The sequence below is a fragment of the Uranotaenia lowii genome, chromosome 2 (genome assembly GCF_029784155.1).
Source record: "Uranotaenia lowii strain MFRU-FL chromosome 2, ASM2978415v1, whole genome shotgun sequence".
Classification (NCBI taxonomy): Eukaryota; Metazoa; Arthropoda; class Insecta; order Diptera; family Culicidae; genus Uranotaenia; species Uranotaenia lowii.
Window position 1 is genome coordinate 436,548,672 of NC_073692.1, and position 13,593 is coordinate 436,562,264.

Sequence of the window (13,593 nt, forward strand, 5' to 3'; positions counted from 1 at the left end):
CAAAAATGACAAAAATGACAAAAATGACAAAAATGACAAAAATGACAAAAATGACAAAAATGACAAAAATGACAAAAATGACAAAAGTGACAAAAATGACAAAAATGACAAAAATGACAAAAATGACAAAAATGACAAAAATGACAAAAGTGACAAAAGTGACAAAAATGACAAAAATGACAAAAATGACAAAAATTACAAAAATGACAAAAATTACAAAAATGACAAAAATTACAAAAATGACAAAAATGACAAAAATGACAAAAATTACAAAAATTACAAAAATGACAAAAATGACAAAAATGACAAAAATGACAAAAATGACAAAAATGACAAAAATGACAAAAATGACAAAAATGACAAAAATGACAAAAATGACAAAAATGACAAAAATGACAAAAATGACAATAATTACAATAATTACAAAAATTACAAAAAATACAAAAAATACAAAAATGACAAAAATTACAAAAATGACAAAAATTACAAAAATGACAAAAATTACAAAAATTACAAAAATTACAAAAATGACAAAAATTACAAAAATTACAAAAATGACAAAAATTACAAAAATTACAAAAATTACAAAAATTACAAAAATTACAAAAATTACAAAAATTACAAAAATAACAAAAATTACAAAAATTACAAAAATGACAAAAATGACAAAAATGACAAAAATGACAAAAATGACAAAAATGACAAAAATGACAAAAATGACAAAAATGACAAAAATGACAAAAATGACAAAAATGACAAAAATGACAAAAATGACAAAAATGACAAAAATGACAAAAATGACAAAAATGACAAAAATGACAAAAATGACAAAAATGACAAAAATGACAAAAATGACAAAAATGACAAGAATGACAAAGATGATAAAAATGACAACAAAAATGACAAAAATGACAACAAAAATGACAAAAATGACAAAAATGACAAAAATGACAAAAATGACAAAAATGACAAAAATGACAAAAATGACAAAAATGACAAAAATGACAAAAATGACAAAAATGACAAAAATGACAAAAATGACAAAAATGACCAAAAAGACGCATGTCGATTTCCCGAAAAATTCTGTTGAAGTTGGTCGTGAACTGTAAGGAAGAACAGAGTATCTAAAAGAGCACGTTACGATACTCTTTGCAGTTTTTAAAAGTTCACATTCTAGCCCTGATTTGCATTAGGGTACATCCAAATATTACGTAACGGATTTTCAACCTCTTTTCCTCCATACGTTACATATTCTTCTATTTTTTTAATTTAAAATCAACAAAACGTAAAGAGCTGATATGTCCCTCTCTCCGTAACTCTTTTCGTGATATTTAAATTACCCTTTATGTTGTTTTTCTTTATTTATATCACGTACCTGTACCTACAACCACAGAGAACAGACATACAAGCTAGCCCACGAAAGTTGTGTAAAAATCCCAACACCCTTTTTGAACCAATTTTTGTCATTTGACTGGGCCACCAGATGACTCCAAACACACCAAAGAGAACTGTCAAAACAAAGCTGACTAAGTTTCAGTCAGTTTTCTAAATGTCGTATGTGCTGCTTAGCATGCTTCAAGAAAATCGCTGTTGAAGTTTCGTTCGAAACTTGATGAAAGAACGTTCATCATGTTGCATGGAAAAAATAATCATAAAAGTTAGATATTATCTTTTTCCTTCAAATTTGTTTGAAATACATAGTTTTAAACAGCTGGATGCTAAAGTGATATATGAAAGTAACCCGCTTTGAGATGCCTAGAATCAATACTGCTGTGTAAGAATGATCGTCAAGAATGTTCTTGTATTTGACTGGACATAGGAGATGCATTTTCTTACATAAATTACTGTTCAAGAAGTGCGAAAACTTAAACCGAAGCTGTTAGTTATCTTAACAGTCATAGTAGTGCAAAAATAAAGAAAGTGAAATTTCGCCCAGTGAAAAGTAACTCTGATTTCATTTATTTAGCAATACATTAAAGCCGTGCATTTTACTGAGACATTGGATTCATTTTTTGTGAGCTCATATACGATTACGCCTTTTTGAAAACTGGGCACTTTAAAGTTGATTTGTAACTTTTGAACGGCGCAATAGATGGCACTGTTTGTAGTCAATTTCTAACGTTTTTTTTGGGTGTCAGCATTTGAAATTTTACACACTTTTTTCACGATTTTTTGTTCGAGCTTGTACGTCTGTTCTCTGTGCTACAACCTAATTGAATAGCTCATGTTATTAGAAAATTGTGATAATCAATGAATACAATATATTAACTTGTTATCAAAGTTTATTTGAAATCTAGGACTGTTTGATTTTTATTTGGATCCCTGTTAAATATATTATATTTGAACGAATTATATTCCGTTTATATTCAAAAATAAGTTATTACTCCCACCTAAATATCGAGTCTCACTGACGAATCCCCGCCACTGATTTGTTCTGTTTTGCACACCGAACTGTCAAACTGACAGCAACCTACCCTGCGCATTTGGAGTGTTCTTTTTGCATCCGCCCCGTCGAGGAACGAATAAGAAGAGCAAAATAATCCATCCATCAGCAGCAGCAGTAGAAAAGCAGAAAACAGCTCCAGTATGGCTGACAATTTTAATTTCAATATTTCGAACTTCTAGCTTGTAAGTGAAGTGTTCCTGGTGTACAACAGTGCCGCGGATAGTTTCAATTTCACATCCGGTTCATGTGAGTGTTGTTTGGAGATGATTCGGAAGATTAATTCAGTGGTTGTCTTGGTGGTCTCGTAGAAAATAATCGATTTTATCATGGAATCTTTTCTTCCCCCAACCCTTGGCAGAAATTCGTCGAAGGTCCAACAACAAAAAATATAGAAAAAGAATTCTGTTGGAATATATAACTTTGGTTCCATGTAACCGGTTGATATCGAAGTATATTCCTGGTTCAAGAGGTTTTTTTGTTGCCAGTGTATTGAACTGCCCTACCGGAATTGTAAATCCGGACGTGGTTTGTTATTGATCCGAAGCAAGAAATTTGGCACCATACCCTGAGATTTCTGTGTTGCTCCTGTTATCTATTATCCTATACAAAACAAGGAAATCCTGGCAAACGGATGGAATTTTCGGTGCAACAGCCCTACAACTCTAACGTTATATCACCGAGAGTCATCGAGATTCGACAGGGTAAGTTGCTTATTCACACAATGTACAGCGGAAGCAGGCAATTATATTCACTTGGCTCTAGCACTAGTCAGCCACTTAGTATACTTTTTCCTATATAAAATGTAAACTCACGCATGTGGTTCCTTTTGGAGGCCACTTGGAGGATTTCTCATTATAGATTAGCATTTTTTGCCTCTATCTATCTCATCGAAGGTTCCCTATCTAGAGTAGGATTACTCGTAGGTTGGATCCTATATCGTGCTTCTGTCTGCATAGTGAGAAAGTTGGATGTAACTGGACCAAATCAGCACTGTTTTATTTTTTTATTCAATGCATGAGACAGTATAACAAAATTTATTTTGTCAAATTTGAATTAAATTGTTAAAAAAATATCAAAATATTAAAAACTTTCAAAATCAATGCGTTTGCGTTAATTTAGAAACAGCTAAATTTTTACTTTTCTTTTTGAAGGGGTTATAATTTTTCTATTCTGATTGAAGAATAAAGTTTTAAATTAATGCATACGTATTTCCAAATGTACTTCAAACTAGCTCACTTAATCGAAAATCGTTTGCTTATAACGGTAAAGATGTAATAGTACATTGTTTACCAAACAAAATTTTTATTTTCCCAACTGTGATTAACTGATACCCTCATATTAGGAGTATACATTCTCCTCATATTTTATCTTTTTTTTAAACTCTTTAAGCATCAAAACCTTCATGGGCTGTTTTCAATCTTAATCCGATGTACCTTATTATTAATGTATCGCTAATCACGACAATATTTAAAAAAAGTAAACAGTTAGATAATATAAAAGACTGCGTTCCTTAATCCAAATTTCGAAACCGGAATTTGATTGATCAACTTTTAAAAATTTCATTTCAATTTTCCTTCATAGTCAGACTGTCCTTTGGTCCTTTGTTTGGTTCAACATTGAGCTCACCGTTAGATCCTTTATGCTAGGCTTGCCTGATATTTTCAGAAAAAAAATCGGGACATTGGTTCGGGACAAGGTTGATTGTGTTGCAAAACTTATACGTTTACTATCAACCAAATTCATAGAAAGTACACTAAGGTTTTTTACGTGGATTGATTTTTCTCAGTTTTTCTCACATGACTTCTATTCACAGGGTTTTTTTTTTCCATAAACACGGTTCTCGCTAATTAACACGTTATTTGAGAGAAAAGTAACAAGTCCTACATGTAAACGGTGGATTTAATATCGCGTAAAAACCTTTGTGCAATAACAAATGTAAGTTTAAAATTTGTTTTTAAAATTTGAAAACTCAAGAAAATTTCCATCATTGTATATTTTGGACAATTGAGTCGGTGGTGTATAATAAAATGCAATTTAAGTAAGATTCTGAGGAAAAAGCGGAACGGCGGAACATTCAACAAAAAAGTGGAACATGCCCGCTTTTGCGGGACAGATGGCAACCTTACTCTGGGCCCCTTCAAACAATTTCACTACATGAATTAAGAACTGTACTCGAAAAAAAATGCAATACTTTCGATTGTAAGAGAAAACGACGTCTTTTAAAACGATACTGTGTTCTATTCCTTCAAAATTCCAATACAAATTTGTATGAGAATATCAAAACTTAGTTATCAGGACTATTCACAGCCATTTCATTGTTTTTAAAGATTTAGCTATCCAACGCAACAAAACTGGTTGAAATACCTAAATCGGTCATAATTTCACGAAATGGCGTGCATTTAAAATTACATAAACGTTTCGATCAGGGCGACCACGCATTTTGAAGCCTCATTAACAGTAGGTACATACTTTTCGTGAATTGAACCTTAAAATTGTTAGCCCATATATTCAGAAAACTAATAACTTTATTTTCATCTCAACTCTTCTGGCCGATCTGGCCCAAATTTTTCATAGGGGACCTTGTGCTAGGCCTACACTCAACCAAATCGACATATTTAGGCTATGTGTGAACCAATATAGATTTTTGCAATTTGTCTCCCAATTGAAAAATATGTGTCACACATGTGTTTTAAGAAATATTTCAGTGCTATATGCGACACATAAAAATAATAAAAATTCACACACAGACTTTATATGTGTGAATTATTTGTTCAAAAACCCCGAAAATTAGGCAGCAAATTGTCATTTATATTTTTTTCTATTATCTTTTTCCGGCGTTTAAAAGTTATACAGATTTGTGTGCTAAACATTAATTAAATTTATTTTAAAAAAAACTATAATATGCAAACTTATTTTTTAGTCCAACGTCTTAACTCCTGTCCTTCATCGGTGGCCGAGCATCTGTTTCTCCTGTACCGTATACGAGTCACAAGTTGGAGTTTTTTTTTATGTATGTATGTATGTACACCCAAAATTCAGCCTCTGTGCCAATGGCGTGTAGTCAATTTCATAGCATCATTGGTACAAGAAGATAACGCGACCGGCACTGATTCGATTTGCGCCCACCGGCATTAACCTCCCAGCGTAACCGAATTGCGTATGTCTGAATGAAACAAAATAAAAACGTTTTCGCGTCCCTCCCAATCGCATCACAAGCCGAAGAAGGATGGAAATAAATACCGGCCAACACCAGGCAGCCAGCGAACCGAGCACTGTGCGTGTGAATGTAGCAAAAGCAACAACAAAAACATCCTTCTAATTCAATCAACCGGCAAACACGGCTAAGCTGTGCGTGTGTATGTAGCAAAAGCAACAACAAAAACATTCCTTCAATTTACCGGCAAACAACACCGGCCAAGCTGCCCGGCTTTAGCAGCTGTGTATATGTAGCGTGTGTATGTAATAGCAGGCAGTAAGCAAAGCACAGTTCTCATTCAATGGGTTTCCCGTTCCTTCACTCCCGTTCCCTTTCCCGTTTCCATCGCAAGACAAAGGAATGCATTGAAAGGAGGCCAAACGCCGGGAAGCCGCCGTTGTACGTTTTTTGTGATTGATCGGTAACAGAAAGCCTATGACAAATATACCTCGTCCTGCATGAAGCTCGAATAGTACACTGGTTAGAATGTCGGACTGGCAAGACGCTACAATTGGTGATGTGAGTTCGATTCTCACTACAGCGCTGTGGTTTTAATTTTTATTTTCTTGTTTCTGGGATGAATTATCCAATAGGAAGGAAATCCCATAAAATGTTTTTCTTGTTTCGCTTGAATGTAGTGGTCATCATTTTGGTTGGGAGCCGAGTCTTTATGCCAGTTACGGTTTTTCAAACATACCGTCTTCGGCACAGTGCACATTTCAGAGCATTAGGCTGATGTCATGCTGAAACAACTAGCAACGCAACGCAACGCAACGTTCCAATAAGATTGCGTTGCATTGCATTGGTATGTCATGCTGGCGCGACCTGTCACTTTGAAATTCCCTACAAATCATCACTTCTCTACATCTGATAATGCTTTGAATCGTCTCCTTTCTTTCCGGAGCCATCAAAAACTCATCAAATCACGACCCGGATTGCAAGAATGCCGAAATTTGAACCGACCAAATTCCTTGTTTTTTTGCCGGAACTAAGAATTCATGAAAATTTTCTCGCCGATTAAGATAGTTTTTAGTTTATTATCACAAGTTCGGACAGATCTTCGTACTATTGTGCTTAAAACCCGGAATCACTGCTTCAAATCGAGAAAAAACAATGTTCCTATTGGATTTCCTACTAGTCGCGCTACAAAACACATTGGCATCAGATTGGTCGCGCTATACAAAGCGACCAGTATGACAGGTCTGCGCGATTTCCATGGAGATCAAATGAGAGCTGGTTAGTCGTGTGAACGTTGCGTTGTAGGTCGCGTTGCTAGTTGCTTCAGCATGACATCAGCCTTATCGGCACAGAGATTTGCTAAAAAGGCATTGGATTTTTGCAACCTCTTCTATGGGTGTATGTAGGTAATCCACCATGGGTGCACGGATTCACCGCAGTTTTACCAAAGTATGAACATCTCTGCATCCCTTAGATCAAAAGTTTCGGCCTATCTTTAATGCAGAGTATGACATACCCGGCACCATGGCTTCGTGTTTTTTGTTGTGGATGTATGTATATCGTGTTGCTGTTTGTATATTCTGGACGAATATTTCAATCATCTGCACAACCAGTTCCCAATTTATGAAATTTTTAATTTCATATATTTTCACAGGTATTCCGGCATCCGTGTATATACCTGCACAGCAAATTTTTTTTTGCTGGAAACCAGCAAAATTTTGCTGGTTTTTGTCCCGCTGACTTTCCAGCAAAATTTCCAGCAATTTCAATTGCTGGAAAAAACAGCAAACGTTAATGCTGGTTTCCAGCAATTCAAATTGCTGGAAAATCAGCAATCCAGATTGCTGGAAACCAGCTATTTCTTTCAACACAACCGGCAGTATTTAGTATGAAATTTATATTTCAATTCAAAATTAAAGTTTAATATTGGCTGTGCATACAATAAGCAATAAAAACAATTTTTTTTTCCCATTTTCAATAAGGGATTTATTCATTTTCAAAAAAAAACTTTTTTCACCACTTTCTAACACCGGCTCTGGGGTGGCCGCTTTGTGCCAAAGTGTTGATCATCCGCCACCTGTAAAAATAGTTTTGATTAGTATCTTCTATGGAATATCTACCTGTACAATAAAAACTTACCCTTGACTTGATGCCTGATTGCTAGAATATAGAGGAAAATAAAACTATTATATTAATTTAACCTAAATTCGTAAAATAGAATCGCACCTTACTTCAGCGTACGAAACAAAAACAAACTCGAAATTGACAACTCGATTGCTGATTTTCCAGCAAACTAGATCAATTGCTGGAGAGTCCAGCAATTTGAAAACCGATTGCTGATTTTTCAGCAAAAATGACAAGCACATAACCGAATGCTGAAAAATCCAGCAATTCGAAAACCGATTGCTGGTTTCCAGCAAAAATTTGGATTGCTGAACGTTTCCAGCAATTTTTTTTGCTGGAAACCGAGGCAAAAATTTACAGTGTGGCCAGTTGGCATGTGATTGAAAATTCTATTATATCTATATATATAAAAATGAATTTCTGTCTGTCTGTCTGTCTGTCTGTCTGTCTGTCTGTCTGTCTGTCTGTCTGTTCCCTATAGACTCGGAAACTACTGAACCGATTTGCGGGAAACTTGACAGGTGGGGTTATTGGAGGCAGGGGAAGGTTCCTATTGTGGTTTGAGACCCCTCTCTCTCTCATGAAGGGGGGGAGGGGCCTCCCAAACAAAAGACAATTTTTTGCATAACTCGAGAACCCATCAAGCAAATGGTATCACATTTGGCATGGGGTGGTATTTGGGAACGAGGAATATTTCTATGAATATTTGGTATCCCTCCCTCCTTTCAAAGGCGTGATAGGAAAGGGGGAGGGGGGCAACCTTACAATTTTTCATATAACTCGAGAACTAATCAATATATTGGATCCAAATTTGGCATGGGAAGGTATTTGGATACGAAAAATATTTCAATGATTATTTGAGACCCCTCCCTCTTCCCAGTTGAAAGGGGGAGGGGCCTCTTTCATATTTTTTATATAGTTCAAAAACTAATAAAGCAAATGGAACCAAATTTGGCATGGGAGGGTATTTGGATACGAAAAATATTTCTATGATTATTTGAGACCCCTCCCTCTTTCCAGTAGGGAGATATAAAGGGGGGAGGGGCCTCTTTTATAGTTTTCAACATAACTAAGAAAGTAATCAAGCAAATGGAACCAAACTTAGCATGGGCGGGTATTTGGGAACGTGACATGTACTAATCCAAATTTGGCATGGGAAGGTATTTGGATACGAAAAATATTTCAATGATTATTTGAGACCCCTCCCTCTTCCCAGTTGAAAGGGGGAGGGGCCTCTTTCATATTTTTTATATAGTTCAAAAACTAATAAAGCAAATGGAACCAAATTTGGCATGGGAGGGTATTTGGATACGAAAAATATTTCTATGATTATTTGAGATCCCTCCCTCTTTCCAGTAGGGAGATATAAAGGGGGGAGGGGCTTCTTTTATAGTTTTCAACATAACTAAGAAAGTAATCAAGCAAATGGAACCAAACTTAGCATGGGCGGGTATTCGGGAACGTGACATGTACTAATAAGACCCCTTCCTTCTTACAGCGGGGAGGAAGGAAAGAGGGAGGGGAGTTTCATACAATTTTTACTGCATAACTCAAGAACTACAACAGCAAATGGAACCAAATTTGGCATGGAACGATATTTGGGTACGACAAATGCTTCTATGAATATTTGGTATCCCTCACTCTTTCGAAGAGGTGGATGAAAAGGGGGAGGCGAGGTCTCCCTTACAATTTTCAGTATAACTGGAGAGCTGATCAAGCAAATTGAACAATATTTGACATGTGAGTGTATTTGGATACGAGAAATGTTTCTATTATAAATTGAAGCCCCACCCTTTTTTCAGCGAAAAGATATAAAGGGGAAAGGGGGGCCAAACATTTTTTTTGCATAACTTGAGAATTAATAGAGCAAATGAAATAAAATTTGGTATCAAAAATTTTTGGGTACAAAAAATACTTTTACGAATATTAAGTTCTCACCCCTCCATTCAGTAAGGCAAATGGAAGGGGGTTGGTACATCGTTTCAAGTTTATGCATAACTCAAGAATTTACATCGCAAATAAAATCAAATTGGGCATGGGATGGTATTTCAATATGAGAAATTTTTTTATGTCGAACAATTCCTTTCTTGCAGTGGGGTGATAGAATTGGAAATAAAGGAAGGGAAGAGGAATGCTTACATATAACTTTTTTTTTACAAAATCCGAGAAATGGACAAAACTTAACATGGAAAATCATTTTGGTATGATTCTATGATTATCTGACACATCATCCTCCTTTCAGTGAGTAGGTACATAGGAGGAGGGAGGTGAACCCAATACAATTTGTTTAGCATAAGTTCTCAATTTATTCTAACGAAGCCAACAAATGGAAACAAATATGGCATAGAAAGGTACTTGGTTACGAGATATGTTTCTACAATTGTTATAGACCCTTACGCTTTACAGTGTAGAGAGGAGAAGAAAGGAGGGGGTTCCATATAAATTTTGTTGTAAAGCTTTAAAAATTATCAACCAATGAAACAATATTTGATACCTGAAGATTTTTGAGAACGAAAAAAATGGGTATGCTTATTAAAAATCACGATCTCCATTCAGCTGAGGGAAGGGAAGAACAGGAGGGGGTGGGGGGTGTTTTCTCTCTTATTGTTTTTTAGCATCAATCCAGAACATATTAAGCAAAACCAACCAGATTTTATCAGTCGGATTGTTTGTGTACGATTTATCTGGAACCCTCCCAGATTAAAATTATCAGATCTTTAACACAAATAAAGATATAGCGGTTGCTTATGAGTTATGTTATATTTTGATTTAAAATAATACCAACAAAACAATAAAAATTTGAATAAAGTCTGAAAATATCATTCGATTTTGAAAGGTGTAGCAAAGCACGCCGGGTCAGCTAGTCTATATATATAAAAATGGATTTCTGTCTGTCTGTCTGTCTGTCTGTCTGTCTGTCTGTCTGTCTGTCTGTCTGTCTGTTCCCTATAGACTCGGAAACTACTGAACCGATTTGCGTGAAACTTGGCAGGTGGGGGTATTGGATGCAGGGGAAGGTTCCTATTGTGGTTTGAGACCCCTCCCTCTTTCATGAAGGGGGGGAGGGGCCTCCCAAACAAAAGACAATTTTTTGCATAACTCGAGAACCCATCAAGCAAATGGTATCATATTTGGCATGGGGTGGTATTTGGGAACGAGGAATATTTCTATGAATATTTGGTACCCCTCCCTCCTTTCAGTGGCGTGATAAGAAGGGGGGAGGGGGGATACCTTACAATTTTTCATATAACTCGAGAACTAATCAAGATATTGGATCCAAATTTGGCATGTGAAGGTATTTGGATACGAAAAATATTTCAATGATTATTTGAGACCCCTCCCTCTTTCCAGTTGAAAGGGGGAGGGGCCTCTTTCATATTTTTTTATATAGTTCAAAAACTAATAAAGCAATTTGAACCAAATTTGGCATGGTAGGGTATTTGGATACGAAAAATATTTCTATGATAATTTGAGACCCCTCCCTCTTTCCAGTTGAAAGAGGGAGGGGCCTCTTTCATATTTTTTTATATAGTTCAAAAACTAATAAAGCAATTTGAACCAAATTTGGCATGGGAGGGTATTTGGATACGAAAAATATTTCTATGATAATTTGAGACCCCTCCCTCTTTCCAATAGGGAGATATAAAGGGGGAGGGGCCTCTTTTATAGTTTTCAACATAACTAAGAAAGTAATTAAGCAAATGGAACCAAACTTGGCATGGGCGGGTATTTGGGAACGTGACATGTTCTAATGATTGTTTGAGACCCCTTCCTTCTTACAGCGGGGAGGAAGGAAAGAGGGAGGGGAGTTTCATACAATTTTTACTGCATAACTCAAGAACTACAACAGCAAATGGAACCAAATTTGGCATGGAACGATATTTGGGTACGAGAAATGCTTCTATGAATATTTGGTATCCCTCACTCTTTCGAAGAGGTGAATGAAAAGGGGGAGGCGAGGTTTCCCTTACAATTTTCAGTATAACTGGAGAGCTGATCGAGCAAATTGAACCATATTTGACATGTGAGTGTATTTGGATACGAGAAATGTTTCTATTATAAATTGAAGCCGTACCTTTTAAGCGGTAAGATATAAAGGAAGAAGGGGGGGTTTCCATTTTTTTTCCATAACTCGAGAATTAATCGAGCAAATGAAACCAAATTTGGCATCAAAAAGTATTTGAGTACGAAAAATACTTTTATGAATATTAAGTTATCACCCCTCTATTGAAAGAAGAGAACGGAAAGGGGATGGTACCTCCTTTCAAGTTTATACAAAACTCAAAAATTTACTACGTAAATAAAACAAAATTTGGCATGGCATGGAATATAGGAAGGGAAGAGGGAAGCTTACATTTAACTTTTATTTTACAAAATCCGAGAAATGGACAATACTCAACATGGAAAATCATTTTGGTATGACTCTATGATTATTTGACACATCATCCTCCTTTCAGTGAGAAGGTACATGGGAAGAGGGAGGTGGGCCCAATACAATTTTGTTAGCATATGTTCTCAATTTATGCTAACGAAGCCAACAAATGGAAACAAATATGGCATGGAAAGGTACTTGGTTACGAGATATGTTTCTACGATTGGTATAGACTCTTAGGCCGATGACATAGTGAGTGCGATGCGATGCGAATTGGCGGAAAATTTACGGACGCAGCCTACGCGAACTCGAGCGGCGGAACAAATTGACATCTGCTTCGCCGCGTTGAGTATGTCAGGTTTAAGCGATTCACATACATTTTCATCAAATGTGGTTCACCGCATTGAATCGCATTTACCGCATCGCATCGCATCGTATTCACTATGTCATCGGCCTTATGCTTTACAGTGTAGAGAGGTAAAGAAAGAAAGGGGCTCCATACAATTTTTGTTGTAAAGCTTAAATACTTATCAACCAATGGAACTATATTTGATATAAGAGGATTTTTGGGAACGAAAAACATGTTTATTAAAGATTACAATCTCCATTCAGCAGGGGGTGAAGGGAAGGACAGGAGGGGGGCTCTCTAATCAGTTTTTTAGCATAAATTCAGAACATATCAAGCAAAAACAACCATACTTTATAAGTTAGATTATTTGCGAACGATTAATTTGGGACCCTTCTTTTTAGGGCGAAAGTTATAGAAACAGATGAAAATTATCAGATCTTTAAAACAAATTCATAAATCAAGATTCAGAATATAAGTTATGGTTTGTGTTGCAATTTGAAACTTCAGCTGAAGCTCTCATTTTATAGTGGTTGCTTATTAATTTCGTCATAATTTGATTTAAAATGATACAAAAAACAATAAAAATTTGAATGATTTCTGAAAATATCATTTGATTCTGAAAGGTGTAGCAAAGCACACCGGGTCAGCTAGTCTATATATATAAAAATGAATTTCTGTCTGTCTGTCTGTCTGTCTGTCTGTCTGTCTGTCTGTCTGTTCCCTATAGACTCGGAAACTACTGAACCGATTTGAGTGAAACTTGGCAGGTGGGGTTATTGGAGGCAGGGGAAGGTTCCTATTGTGGTTTGAGACCCCTCCCTCTCTCATAAAGAGGGGGAGGGGCCTCCCAAACAAAAGACAATTTTTTGCATAACTCGAGAACCCATCAAACAAATGGTATCATATTTGGCATGGGGTGGTATTTGGGAACGAGGAATATTTCTATGAATATTTGGTACCACTCCCTTTTCTCAGTGGGATGTTAGGAAGGGGGGGAGGGGGGTACTTACAATTTTTCATAGAACTCGAAAACTATTCAAGATATAGGAACCAAAATTTGCATGGTAAGGTATTTTGATACGAAAAATATTTCGATGATTATTTGAGACCCCTCCCTCTTTCCAGTAGAAAGGGAGAGGGGGCCTCTT

The 13,593-nt window shown here is 36.0% G+C and overlaps 1 protein-coding gene across 3 annotated transcripts in view; it reads left to right on the forward strand.

Moving 5' to 3' along the window:
* The first annotated feature begins 2,522 nt into the window (after positions 1-2,522).
* Positions 2,523-13,593, forward strand: part of LOC129743697 (microtubule-associated serine/threonine-protein kinase 1-like) — a 65,628-nt gene continuing 54,557 nt past the window's right edge. For 2 of the 3 annotated variants that reach the window (XM_055735797.1, XM_055735800.1), the window contains exon 1: positions 2,523-3,147. The gene's annotated coding sequence lies outside the window, so the exon portion shown is untranslated. The remainder of the gene's footprint in view (positions 3,148-13,593) is intronic. The other variant, XM_055735798.1, reaches the window with a different exon arrangement.